General features: G+C 39.9%; 1 protein-coding gene across 1 annotated transcript in view; it reads right to left on the reverse strand.

The window, feature by feature from the left end:
- eps8l2.S (EPS8-like 2 S homeolog) overlaps positions 1-13,078 on the reverse strand; it is a 77,994-nt gene extending 64,916 nt beyond the window's left edge. Inside the window, exon 1 of the mRNA XM_018260065.2 lies at positions 12,909-13,078. The gene's annotated coding sequence lies outside the window, so the exon portion shown is untranslated. The remainder of the gene's footprint in view (positions 1-12,908) is intronic.
- Positions 13,079-15,136: the final 2,058 nt, after the last annotated feature.

Here is a 15,136-nt window from a genome sequence, read left to right on the forward strand (position 1 = left end):
TTATCAATTGTCCTGAGGATGCACCATGCTCTTACAGATGAAATGTTCAAACCTGCCAAACAGACCTACACGGTACATGGTACAGACAGAGAATAGTAAATAAATAGTTTGATACAGTTTTATCTGTACATGGCCAGCTTAGCTCAGAAGCCTTCAGAGCAATAATTTCTCCTCTTAAGTGTGTCAAGGAAATACATATTTTACATAACACTTGTCAAAAAGGTTTGTAAAAAATAGAAATCTACTCCAAATCTGGGCCACATTGTTTCGAGTCAAATTCATAAGAATTGCCCTGAGGTTACCAAACCATGTGATCAATCACTATAACGTTGGGAAAATCCAGTTAGAAGAGCTGCACTTATATATATTATAATAAGTATTATATACTTTTTCATATTACAAGCCTTTACTTAAAGTCATACATTGGTGCTGCTGTTATTGTTTTATATATATAAAATTATAACATTTACTTTCTATATAACTATTACTTTCACACACATTTGATAAGGGACCAATTTCCCTGCCTACATCTTTTTGGAAGTACCTGGAGGAAAACCACGCAAAAGTGAGATTAATATACAAATCAAGAATTGAACCTAGAACCCCAGGGCTGCAAAGCAAACCATTGTTCCAAAGCATAACAAAGTGATATCTCCCTGGCAATGGTTGTCTTTTCCAATTAGAACTGCAATGGTTGATTTCTGAACTTAGATCTGCTTTTCCCCACACAGAAAGACAACTATTTCCCAAGTATATACTGTATATCAGGGTTCCCCAACCTTTTTTTACTCCTGAGCCACAATCAATTGTTAAAAGAGCATGAAAAAGTCCCTTGGGGTAACAAATAAGGGCTGTGATTGGCTATTTGGAAGCCCCTATGTCAGTGATCCCCAACCAGTAGCTCGTGAGCAACATGTTGCTCTCCAACCCCTTGGATGTTGCTCTCAGTGTCCTCAAAGCAGGGGCTTATTTTTGAATTCCTGGCTTGGAGTTTTATTGCATAAAAACTAAGTATAGTGCCAAGTAGAACCTCCTAGTCAACATAGGGGCTACCAAATAGTCAATCACAGCCCTTATTTGGCACCTCGAGGGACTTTTTCATGCTTGTGTTACTCCCCAACTCTTTATACATTTGAATGTGGCTCATGGGTAAAAAAGGTTGGGGACCACTGCCCTATGTGGACTGGCAGACTACAGGAGGCTCTTCTTGGCACTATACTTCGTTTTTATACAACCAAAACTTGCCTCCAAGCCTGGAATTCAAAAATTCAAAAATAAGCAACTGCTTTGAGGCCATCCAAGGGGTTGGAGAGCAACATGTTACTCACGAGCTACTGGTTGGGGATCACATGCTGTATATGACTAAACATTTAGAAGTCATCCACGGGTCTGAATGTCATTGGATAAAAACCCTACACTACTAATACATTGAAGCACCCTTTGGTGTTGCTCCAAGTGGCCTCAAAGCAGATGCAAAATTTGGAATGTATAAAGACACAAATATATTGCTAAACAAAGCCTCATCCCAGGTGGCAGTCCAGGCCCTGATTTGTGGAAAGGCCACCAATGCTCATTGATTGTATTTAATTTATATGCAATCATTATATATGCAGTAACAATATGAATCCTACGTAGTAATTAATGTAATTAGTCACCAATACAACAACCTGCTAATAGGCATGGGCCATGGGTTCTCCATAGGTTTTTCAGTTAATGAACGGTAATTATGGGACATATATTTGTGAAAGCATTAGCTCTCTCTTGCCATATATCTTCTAACTCTCATCAGTTATTATTTACAAGCAGTTTCCTCTTTGTACCAGAAGCAAATAGAAAGAGGAACATAAACGCTTCCCTTTAACCACCTGTACGGCTTGTTTGGGGTTCACCAAAAATTATATATTTCAATAGTCAATTTGTCGGTCCCTTTCTTGATTAGCCACAATACATGTAAGTTATAATGTTCCATCAAAACCATAAATATCCCTTGAAGTATATCTTGAAGTATAACTTATAAATGGTGCTTAGTGATGTCATCAGTTATTATCTGTGCTCAGTGATGTTATTTGTGTCATATGACCGAAACTTGTGTATTATAATAAATAATGTACACCCTGTTGTAAAATAAGAGACTATTGGATCTGTAGACAGAGACCATGTACTTCTGAACAAAAGGAACGGTCATTTAATCAGGGCCGGATTTACATCCTAGGCCCACTACCGTTCGTCCCCCCTGTCCCCTCCAGCGGGGCTGGAGCAATGGGGATTGGCGCATGGGAAATTAAAAAAATTATTGTATCTCCAGTGCATCCCCAGTGTTTTTCAAGCAATGTGGTTGTGGTTGGGCAGCATGCCACCCCCCTAAAATCCTGCCGCCCTAGGCCCGGGCCTAGGTGGCCTTTCCACAAATCCGGGCCTGCATTTAAGTCAATGTGGAATGGCTCAAATACATGGTATCAGTGAATCACATGCACTTTATAATATTTACAAAGTTATGTTTTCTGTTCATGCAGGACATACAAATGAAAATCCAAAGAGTGATCTGAGGCTTAAGCACATGCATCAACTATTGGACCTTTTGGGCAACTATGTAGATACTGTTTTGGCACAATATTGGCTAATAATGGCTAATAGGCGGTGGGCCCATTAATGGGGTCCATTAAAGTCATCAGCCAGTGTCTGTCCTTTCAAATTTTAGTATAAATGTACAAATAAATAGATAACAACCACTAGATATTTAAACCAGATATGTTTCCAGTTGTATGATGCCCTCTTGGAGGTTGTTTATCATATAAAAGCCTAACATACATGGACTTTCAGCCTGTTATTTTCCCTTTCAGATGAACTAAATAAAGGCTTGTGGCTATGAACCTTAGTTACCTGTAAGATAAGCCTGATGTTCCCGTGTCACGGCTGTTACTGTATCTAGGCAGAAGCTGCAGACACATGCTGCTGATGGAAGCAGAACGTTCAAGATGGAAATGTCAGATTAGTTCCTCCAAGAAAGGCAAAAGATGGCATTCTGCAACCCCTGCCCTAAATGTACTGGATGTTTTAATTCAAGATAGGCAAGGTTTAGGAAATCGATCAGTCATTTTGCAAGCGTGAAACTGAAAAATTGCCTTGGTGTTTGTAGATAGGACCTGGTGAAGGATCATTACAACTGGGTGACATTTTTTTGTAGCGTACAGGGTAATTTTTAAGGTAGGGAGTCAAAACCATTGACCTGGGCACCCTGTTTGCAGGATAATCCTTCACTGATAAACCAACTGAAACCTACATTAGAGGGAGTTAGGTTTGATGCAAATCTTGATAGACAAACAAGACCACAGCAACGTATGTGATCTTTAAGGTCTGTCATTACAACACATACGCCCTGCAGCAAACTTCCAAAAACAGGGGTGAAACCTGACCTCAGCCTGAACGCCACTGAGGTTTCTAAAGAATTCCTCTTTGTTGTCTAAGGTTCACTAACCTGAAGGTCAGTTGAGTTGAGATGTAGGGTGAAAATATATTTGCTATACTAAATATTCTTAAAATATTGATGAATGGTTGATAGAGCAATGTTTTCCAATATCTGTAACCTAAGTTGGGTGGGCTCTGGCCAAAGGTTGGACCTCCAAAATGAAACCAAAATGTCATCCTTTTTGCTCCCCCTAATGTTGTTATACTAATTGCTGAACTGCCCAAGGAAAATAGTTGCAGAGGGTTAGATAAAAAGTACTGATTATTGTTTTACATAAACAACAATTAAAAACAAACGTTTACCATCAATTGCAGATAAAGCTGAAAACAAAAACATAAAACTGTCACATGTGCTTTTAATCATTACACTTCCTTGCTCAAAGGTACATCGGAATAAAATCCACTCCAGATTCTGATTGACTCGCTAATCCACATAAATGGAACAATTTTTGTACTTTGAAAATACAATGGCTCTGATTTGGACAACATGAATGGCTAATATTCTGGAAATATGACATTATAAAAATGATTGTTCCTCAATGAAATCATTGTGGATTGGCTCCTCAAGGGAATGTACCTTTAAATGACACTTTACTGCCTTGTTTAAAGGTTCAAGGTTCACTACTTTATGGCAACAATTGTAAAGCAAAGAGCAGGGAGTAGAATTCTGAAAAGAAACAACCTCCTTGCCTTAAACTTTATGCAAAAAACTACAACAGGCAGTTGGGGCTTTTTAAATGTTTTTTTTTTCCCAGCAGTGACTTATTTATAGAGGAAGGCACCCAAAATATTGCAATGCACACCAGTGAGTCTAATATGGGAGTCTTATGGGTTACACTGGGGTATGTATGGTGTATATTAACAATTAAGAATATACTGGAGCTGCTCAGTTGCACCAGGGTATTAACCATTAGCAACAAATCTGTATCAGTTTACTGCAGCAGAAAAGAAATATGTAAAAGCTATTGGTGCTGTTTGTGGCAGTTAAGCAGCTGTATTAGCAAATCAGCCCATGAGAGTGATCGTTTTGGCTTAAAACCATCCACTATAAAGTTATACATTTACTGGCGCTTCAAGGCCCTTCTCATATGGTGAAATCAGCTGGGCAATGGCTTTGTATTAAGAGGAGGCCCTATGCTTAAAGGGATTCTGTCATTATTTTTATGATGTAGTTTATATTTCGAAATTACACTGTTTACACTGCAAATAATTAATTCAATATAACATTTCATTCCTGAACCATGGAGTGTATTTTTTTAGTTGTAATATTGGTGTGTAGGTGCATCTCAGGTCATTTTGCCTGGTCATGTGATTTCAGAAAGAGCCAGCACTTTAGGATGGAACTACTTTCTGGCAGGCTGCTGTTTCTCCTACTCAATGTAACTGAATGTCTCAGTGGGACTTGGATTTTACTATTGAGTGTTGTTCTTAGATCTACCAGGCAGCTGTTATCTTGTGTTAGGGAACTGCTATCTGGTTACCTTCCCATTGTTCTGTTGTTTGGCTGCTGGGGGGAAAGGGAGGGGGTGATATCACTCCAACTTGCAGTACAGCAGTAAAGAGTAGGGATGCACCGAATCCACTATTTGGGATTCGGCCGAATCCCAGAATCCTGGGTGAGCATTTTGGCCAAATACCGAACCAAATCCTAATTTGCATATGCAAATTAGTGTCAGGAAAGAAAAAAGTGTTTGTGCCGAAAAATCACGTGATTTACTTACCCGCCACTAATTTACATATGCAAATTAGGATTCGGATTCAGTTCGGCCAGGCGCAAGGATTCGGCCGAATCCCGAACCGAGTCCTGGATTTAGTTCATTTCTAGTAAGGAGTGACTGAAGTTTATCAGAGCACAAGTCACATGACTGGGGGCAGCTGGGAAACTGACAATATGTCTAGCCCCATGTCAGATTTCAAAATTAAATAGAAAAAAAATCTGTTTGCTCTTTTGAGAAACGCATTTCAGTGCAGAATTCGGCTGGAGCAGCTCTATTAACTGATGTTAATTTTTAATGTCTTAAAAATGGGGGGATAGATTGTGAATTATGGTTCAGGTGTAGGAGGTAAGACACAAATGACTGCTCTGAGTGTAATTAGAGACCTGTGTTTTTAAAGCCTATCAACCACAGGCTCTAAGACATACTCCTGTTAACAGACTCCTGTTAATGGTAGCAGTAGTAGTGTTTATTACCAATTCATGGGTTAGCTCACAGTACTACTACAACGTAGCCTACAGCACAGTTGATCCAAACTCCAGCTTTAGTCTAAGGCATTTGATGGAATTGTGCAGCTCTGCAGTCCCCATGGGCCAAGCTAATGTTTCTTTATTTTAACCTTGCGCCTGGCCGAACTGAATCCGAATCCTAATTTGCATATGTAAATTAGTGGCGGGTAAGTAAATCACGTGATTTTTCGGCACAAACACTTTTTTCTTTCCTGACGCTAATTTGCATATGCAAATTAGGATTTGTGTCATATGCTACAAGCATAGTGTTTTCAGGCGCCAGAAATGGAAGGTATCTGTATGGCACTTTATTGTCAAAATAATGCCTAGGTGCTTCAAAACAGGCATTGTAAAGGATAGGCCCTGCTAAAAGATAACCAGCCTGATGTTGTACAATTTGCCTACTTGGGTGAACTGTTACATTTTCCGGATAAAACAAGCCATAGCCTAATGATTTTTTATCACTATAGGGAAATGCATCCCAGAGATCTTCAGACAGGTATGGGGGGTCACCAGAGCCTTACTGTAGGTGCTTTGTAATTATTTCAGGGGTTTGGATGTCAGGGTATCACTTTTGCTGGGCTGTATTAAGGGGTTTGGGGTTTTCTTATATTATTTCAAGATCTTTGCTCTAGGATTCCATTGTAGCTTAACCAGTTGTAAAGATATGCGATTGAGATGCGTTGTAGCCATGTAGCCATTAAGGCTTTAGTGTTCTGTACAAATGGCCAGTTATATAACAATTTGCTATTGTTTGTGTCATTGAGTGTCACTGTAGTGTGAGATTCAGACATCTGAGTCACAGAGCATTTGTCACTGAACTAATCTGATTGGGAGGGACAGTATATTTTAAAAACATTGTCAGATAATGAGAATACGGTTATAATGGTCACCCTGGTCTAGTTTTAGCAATATCTAAATCAGTTAAACAATAGTCACCTATAAATGACAACCAAACCTCTCAATATTTAAAAATAGCAAGACATTTTAGACCATGACCCAAATCCATCCCGCTATGCCCTGTCCTACTCAGACCCCAGACAATGGGAGGAGAGCTGATCCTATTGAACCATTTTAAAACTAATCAAATGTCAGAGGTTTTCAGGGTTTTTTTGCTACAATTGCCTGAAAAACTAGAATTTTTAGAGCTTTTCGTGGTATTTGGATTTTTTTTCAGATCATTCAGAGCTTTTTTATTCATTCATACTTATTATAATTTGAAATTTTAATAAATACAACGAGTTTGTAACCTCTAAAAAAAACACTGAAATCATTAGGCCCAACTAATGAAATAATGTCCATCCCTGGGAGATAGCATGACATTAACGTGACTGCAGCAGCTATGCCTCACAGCTGCATTAATGTAGCTGTAGAATTCTTGTTGCTTTGGTCATTGCGTTGGCATGCTGAGGTTACACACATTGTTGTGTTTAGTTTTCTGTATTGTTGACAAGGAATTTTTGCCCGTAGCTCAGGTGAGACTTGCACAAGTGACTCCTGTACACTCCTTGGCCCTACTAATTAGCGTTTATTAATTTCTTCCTAGCTACTGTGTTAACTGCACAGAATGAAATGTGATTCTTTGTGTTAATGCATTTATTGACACTACGCACTGTAGGCCATTCCTTTCTATACATGTCTAAACCCGCTACTGATATAAACCACACACTGCTGATACCTCTTCATACTGAAACGGTTGCACTGAACTGAGACTTTCCTAATCCTTTATACAGAGAACATTGCTTTATGGCAGTAATAAGTATGCCTATGTGGGTATTGTAAGAAAAGTTGCACAAGGTCTTGTAACCGATAGCAACCATTCGGCACGTAATCAGAACTTGTTTTGAAACAAGCGTGTAACTGGTCACTATGGGAAGCGTTTCAAACTTTACAACTTTTATTATTTTAACCCAAGTGAATTATATATTATTACATTTATTATATGTGCTTGTAAATAAATATGGTGCACACTATAGCCATGACTAGTAACAATGATGATTGGATACTGGTTTAATGGTAGAAAAGAAAAGGATTTTATTCTGGCAGCCCCCAATCTGAAGGTGTACCCCCCAGCTGCCCTAAATGGTCCCTATTAGTAAACACATTGGGCCTTGTTTATCAAAATTTGCACAATTTAATTGGATTGGGGGTCAAAATTGAGCGAAAACCAGAATCGTACAACTTTTTTTGTAGTTTTTTCCGAATCGATTGATTTTTTTCATCCTTTTTCCAGATAAGAAGAAATTGTTCAGATTTTTTCCCAAAAAGACAGAATTTTTCAGGCTATTTCCCGAAAAGCCAGTATTTTTCAGATTTTTGCCTGAAATAATCGGATTTTCTGGCTAATTCAGTAGCAGACCACAGAAACGTTCAAATAGGATAGGGACATCTCCCATTGACTTATATACAACCTCGGCAGGTCTGAGATGCCAGATTTTCAGATTCTGACTTTTTTTCCACTAAAAATTTGGGTTTTGATAAATAACCCCCTTCATATTATATGTTACGAAAGCGAAACACAATTATACTGTAACATCCAGGCTTTGGCTGTAGGTTGCTTTTAAGTTTTACAACAGTTGGGGGGTAAGAGGTGAGGACTTCCATCCTCGGGGTATAATAAATTTCACAAAAATTCAGATTTTATAGTAAAAAAAAAGTTAATATTGGTCGTCTCATCGTTTAGGCAGGACTGAAAATTTTGATCGGGCACATTTAAAGGTGCCCGAACATCATAACGTTAATGCTGAATCGTCCGATAGAGTTAAAGACTTCTATTAGTTTTTAACCTGCATATCTGACAATTCAGCTCTTAATGTTAGTAGAGTGGATGAAAGATCTTACCTATGACCGATGGTTGTGGGAAAGATCATAATTGTAGCATTTATGGCCACCTTTAGGGCAGAGACACACGTTGCGATTTGGGGAGATTAGTTGCCCGGCGAAAAAAAATCTCCTCTTCTTCTGAGCGACTAATCTCCCTGAACTGCCTTCAGCCTGGTAGAATGTAATTCGCCGGCGGGATGGCACTTGGATTCGTTTTCTGAAGTCACCCGAAGTTGCCTAACGAGGAAACTTAGCGCCACTTCGGTAAATGAAGCGCTCCGATTGCCATCCCACCGGCTATTTACATTCTACCTACATTCTACCAGGCGGAAGGCAGTTCAGGTAGATTAGTCGCCCCGAAGAAGAGGAGTTTTATCACCGGGCAACTAATCTCTCCGAATCGCAGTGTGTGTCTATGCCCTAAAGCAGGGATCCCCAACCTTTTGAACCCGTGAGCAACATTCAGAAGTAAAAGGAGTTGGGGAGCAACACAAGTATGAAAATATTATTAGGGTGCCAAATAAGAGCTGTGATTGGCCATTTAGTAGCCCCTATGTGGATTGTCAACCTACATTGAGGCTCTGTTTGGCAGTACATCTGATTTTTATACAACCAAAACTTGCCTCCAAGCCTGGAATTGAAAAATAATCACCTGCTTTGAGGCCACTGGGAGCAACATCCAAGGGGTTGGGGAGCAACATGTTACTCACGAGCTACTGGTTGGGGATCACTGCCCTGAAGAGTCGCATAATGTTTGTGCAACGTGTACACACAGGATCACTGGACAACTGCATTTAACAACATACATGACCTCTGATTCTGATGCCAATGAAAAATCATCTCCTTCAGAAACAAACACAAAAGGAGAGAGATGATTTTTGGGTGAACACTGGCTGTATCAGCCATCCTTATCTGCACATGTATATCCAAACAAATCCCTTTGTTACTTAGCAAGGAAAGAGATGCCCTCTCTCTATTGTTTACATACGCTGTAATTGTTTAGTACATTTCCATTACTAAGAGACGTTATTTCCTTCTGAAGCCGAGTTTCTGTATAACTTCTCATCTCCATATAAAAACCACATACAGGGAGTCTGTGTTAACTCCCACCCCTTGATCCCGAACATTCTGCAACTGTATTTATCATGAAGATTATAGTAATACGTGTCCACCTACTGTACCCGCAGGAATATGTTGCACTTTATAATCACGTGTAATGAAACGACATGTACTTTGCTCCCTTGACAATAAATCTGCAGCCCTTCGTACTTGATATGTCTTTGTGTTTAGTTTGTTTTCTTTCAGTCTAACTCATCCAGAGACATCAGTGTAGGCAAATGAGTGGAGCACATGGCCGCTTGCACTTTCTCTTTATCTCCCTGGCAAGCCTGGCATTTATATGCAAATCCACTCCAGCTCTGATGCCAGCTCCCCTCTCATCTTACACAATTCCTTCCCAACTTTCCATCAAGCAGAGCCGTAGAGACAATGTAGGACCTACTAACTCACATTGCTCATCTCTGCACCGAAGGGCCCAAAGAGTCAGGAAGTAGAATCCAAACTGCAGCTTCGCACCGTCTAGGAGCAGCGTTAGTTGTAGTTACGCAAATCTGCACAAGATTATCCTCAGTTCATACAGTAATACAGCAACAGTGATAGCCTTTCACTTTGTGACCAATTGCATGGAGAGAGCTAGCTCATATGCACAAAATCAGTGCGGGCAGCCTTCCATTCACACACACTGGCAGTGCCAAGCGGTGTCACAACTAAAGTGCTACACCCGGGGCAATGTCCAGAGATCACTGGGCTGTCAGTGACCTTACTCCAGTGTTAGGACCTTAAAACATGCTACCCTGGGCTCACATTACATGTATATTGTATGATCTGTGCTACCCTGGGCTCACATTACATGTATATTGTATGATCTGTGCTACCCTGGGCTCACATTACATGTATATTGTATGATCTGTGCTACCCTGGGCGCACATTACATGTATATTGTATGATCTGTGCTACCCTGGGTGCACATTACATATATATTGTATGATCTGTGCTACCCTGGGTGCACATTACATGTCTATTGTATGATCTGTGCTACCCTGGGCTCACATTACATGTATATTGTATGATCTGTGCTACCCTGGGCTCACATTACATGTCTATTGTATGATCTGTGCTACCCTGGGCGCACATTACATGTATATTGTATGATCTGTGCTACCCTGGGCTCACATTACATGTCTATTGTATGATCTGTGCTACCCTGGGCGCACATTACATGTATATTGTATGATCTGTGCTACCCTGGGCGCACATTACATGTATATTGTATGATCTGTGCTACCCTGGGCACACATTACATGTATATTGTATGATCTGTGCTACCCTGGGCGCACATTACATGTATATTGTATGATCTGTGCTACCCTGGGTGCACATTACATGTATATTGTATGATCTGTGCTACCCTGGGCGCACATTACATGTCTATTGTATGATCTGTGCTACCCTGGGCGCACATTACATGTATATTGTATGATCTGTGCTACCCTGGGCGCACATTACATGTATATTGTATGATCTGTGCTACCCTGGGCACACATTACATGTATATTGTATGATCTGTGCTACCCTGGGCGCACATTACATGTATATTGTATGATCTGTGCTACCCTGGGCGCACATTACATGTATATTGTATGATCTGTGCTACCCTGGGCTCACATTACATGTATATTGTATGATCTGTGCTACCCTGGGCACACATTACATATATATTGTATGATCTGTGCTACCCTGGGCACACATTACATGTATATTGTATGATCTGTGCTACCCTGGGTGCACATTACATATATATTGTATGATCTGTGCTACCCTGGGCGCACATTACATGTATATTGTATGATCTGTGCTACCCTGGGCGCACATTACATATATATTGTATGATCTGTGCTACCCTGGGCACACATTACATGTATATTGTATGATCTGTGCTACCCTGGGCGCACATTACATGTATATTGTATGATCTGTGCTACCCTGGGCACACATTACATGTATATTGTATGATCTGTGCTACCCTGGGCGCACATTACATGTATATTGTATGATCTGTGCTACCCTGGGTGCACATTACATGTCTATTGAATGATCTGTGCTACCCTGGGCGCACATTACACGTATATTGTATGATCTGTGCTACCCTGGGCTCACATTACATATATATTGTATGATCTGTGCTACCCTGGGCGCACATTACATGTATATTGTATGATCTGTGCTACCCTGGGTGCACATTACATGTATATTGTATGATCTGTGCTACCCTGGGCTCACATTACACGTATATTGTATGATCTGTGGCTACCCTGGCCATTACACGTATATTGTATGATCTGTGCTACCCTGGGCTCACATTACATATATATTGTATGATCTGTGCTACCCTGGGCGCACATTACATGTATATTGTATGATCTGTGCTACCCTGGGTGCACATTACATGTATATTGTATGATCTGTGCTACCCTGGGCTCACATTACACGTATATTGTATGATCTGTGCTACCCTGGGCTCACATTACATATATATTGTATGATCTGTGCTACCCTGGGCGCACATTACATGTATATTGTATGATCTGTGCATCTCTATGTACTCTGTGTGGCTCACATGAGCCCTGTTTGCGTCCCAGCCAGAAACACACACATTTGTTGCACAGCACAGATACAACGCAGGCAGCTCCCACTGCACAAAAACACAAAGTCCACAAGACGAGCAGTTCAGCAGTTCAGCAGTTCAGCAGTTAAATGGAACCTCTTTCTGAAACGCTCCGTCCAAGCACCACGACCTGGAGCAGATGTACCCGACAGCTCTGCACTGCCACTAGTGAATAGCACATCAATAATACATTGCTTTCTTTTGTATTTGTCTATATAAGTACATGTTCATCCCTGGGTTGGGTAACTTTGTTTTTTTTCCTGCTGTCAGGTCCCCCTCCCCTTTCATGTTCTGCTTCTTATTTTATCTACTATATCCTCTCTCTCTTCCCCTTTTCTCTTATAATACCGTGTGTTCCCTTTGTACATTTCCATCTGATTGGAATTATACCGTCTCTGTGCCCATGTCTGTCTAGTGACTCTTTCCCTGTGCCTCTCTCTCCGTCAGCCTTCTTTCCAACTGTCACTTTTCTGTCTCTCTTTATTCTCGCTGTGCCCTCTTTTCTTGTCTAATTCTAACTTTATAAATTATTTTTTATTTGTGCGTCTTCATTTTTATTTGCCTTTCTATCCTCCGTGTCACAGTCAGTAGTTTGTCTTGCAGCCCCTCTCCCAGGCCTCCTGCCATACAACGGTTCACTAATTAGAAAACAGAGAATAGAAAGTGACTTACCCTTTAGACTCCCTCTGGTCTTTCTCTCTGAGCCTCTGACAAATTCTTCTCTTGTAAATTCCACTGGGTGGAGGGGAAAAATCACCTGCTGTGCAGGGTCCCCTGTACCTGTTACTTTGCCTGGATACCACTTAACTACTATCAGTCCTGGCTCTGGTTGCAGGTGACTGCTCCACTCTTCATAGAGGAGGAGGAGGAGGAGGAGGAGGAGGAGGAGGAGGTGGAGCGAAACCAGAAGGACAGGTCTAATAAGAATGATACAGGGAGGGATCACCTGTGCCACAGCGTGTGGGAATCTGTCTGTGAGCCTGTGCCAGTGTGACTAAGTGCATCTGGGCTTGACTAATAGATATATACATAGCACATATATACAGACAATCTATATATATATATAGTTCTTTAAGCGTCCGCACTCTACCTGTCTAGTCTCCAGGCAATTCTCAGACAAACTGTATGGCTTCAATTTGGAATGAATCATCCCTGGACCAGCACTTCCCTTTGTGAAATGATTGATTTTTATTCATATACACATGTTCCAGTGCTCCAACGTTTCAGTCCTTTTTAGGACCTTTTTCAAGGATAACGTCTAATGTGCAAAATTTATTTAGAGTTTATTTTAGATGTTATCCTTGAAAAAGGTCCTAAAAAGGACCGAAACGTTGGAGCACTGGAACAGGTGTGTATGAATAAAAATCAATCATTTCACAAAGGGAAGTGCTGGTCCAGGGATGATTCTTTCCAATTGAAGCTATATCTATATATATACTGTATATATATATAGTGAATAAAGTACCCCCTATTGTAAAATATAAGGATATTATAAAGGTGGCCATAGATGTAGAGATCCGCTCGTTTGGCAACATTGATATCGGGCTGATATAACAAACAAAAACTGCATCACTACTCACCGTTTAGAACTGATTACAACACTACTCACCTTTTATAAGGATATAATTACAAAATATTTATGGCTTTTGTGTATTATACACACATATATATATATATCTATATAAAACATAGGTACAAGTTGCACACCTCAAAAGCTAACAAAAAGACCCAGGTGCTCAAGTAAAAATGATAAATATGGAGTTTTGAATACTGGCACTCACAGGATTTGCTCAAAAAAAGGAGAAAACTCCATATATATATATATATATATATATATATATATATATATATATATATATATATATATATACATATACAGGTATAGGATCCATTATCTGGAAACCCATTATCCAGAAAGCACCAAATTATGGAAAGGCTAAACTCCATTTTATCCAAATAATCCAAATTTATAACAACGATTTCCTTTTTCTTTGTAATAATAAAACAGAACGCTGTACTTGATCCCCATTAATCCTTATTGGAAGTAAAACCAACCTATGGTTATTATTTAATGTTTAAATGATTTTCTAGTAGACAAAGTATGAAGATCCAAATTATGGAAAGATCTGTTATCCGGAAAACCCCAGGTCCTAAGCGTTCTGGATAAAAGGTCCCAAACCTGAATATAGACAGTATATATAGAATATCATGTAAAGCCAGGCACTCACAGGTAACAACCCTACTGCACACGTGTATGGAAAGCATTTTAGAACATCGTCAGGAGAACACATGCTCCTGCACGCGCTCTCCTATAGAAGAAGTATTCAGACTCGTCTCTTATTATACTCACTTATCTGAAGAAACTGTAGTCACACCTTTGATACAAATTTGATACAAAGTAACAGTCAGTGTCGGACTGGGACACCATGGGCCCACCCAAAAACCTTAGACCAGGGGCCCACCAAAGAACGATAGATCAGGGGCCACTCTCAGTATTATTTTTCTTCTCCTCACTCAACCTCTATTCTCCTAATCTCTTTTCATTACAGACTATAATCTATTATTCCATCTATTTAGCCTGGTGGCAGCTGGGAAATTAACAAAATGTCTAGCCCCATGTCAGATTTCAAAATTGAATATAAAAAAATCTGTTTGCTCTTTTGAGAAATGGATTTCAGTGCAGAATTCTGCTGGAGCAGCACTATTAACTGATGTGTTCTGAATAAAACATGTTTTTCCATGACAGTATCCCTTTAATAAAGACAAGAGAGTTAATATAATGCCCTACACATGAGCCCACTGTAAAATGAATGTTTCATATGTTATGAAATCTCTGGAGAAAACCGGTTACCCAAAAAAAGTTCAAGTTAGGACCTTTGCAGGCAATTCCGCTTCAAAAA

The sequence above is a fragment of the Xenopus laevis genome, chromosome 4S (assembly GCF_017654675.1).
Source record: "Xenopus laevis strain J_2021 chromosome 4S, Xenopus_laevis_v10.1, whole genome shotgun sequence".
NCBI classification, from domain to species: domain Eukaryota; kingdom Metazoa; phylum Chordata; class Amphibia; order Anura; family Pipidae; genus Xenopus; species Xenopus laevis.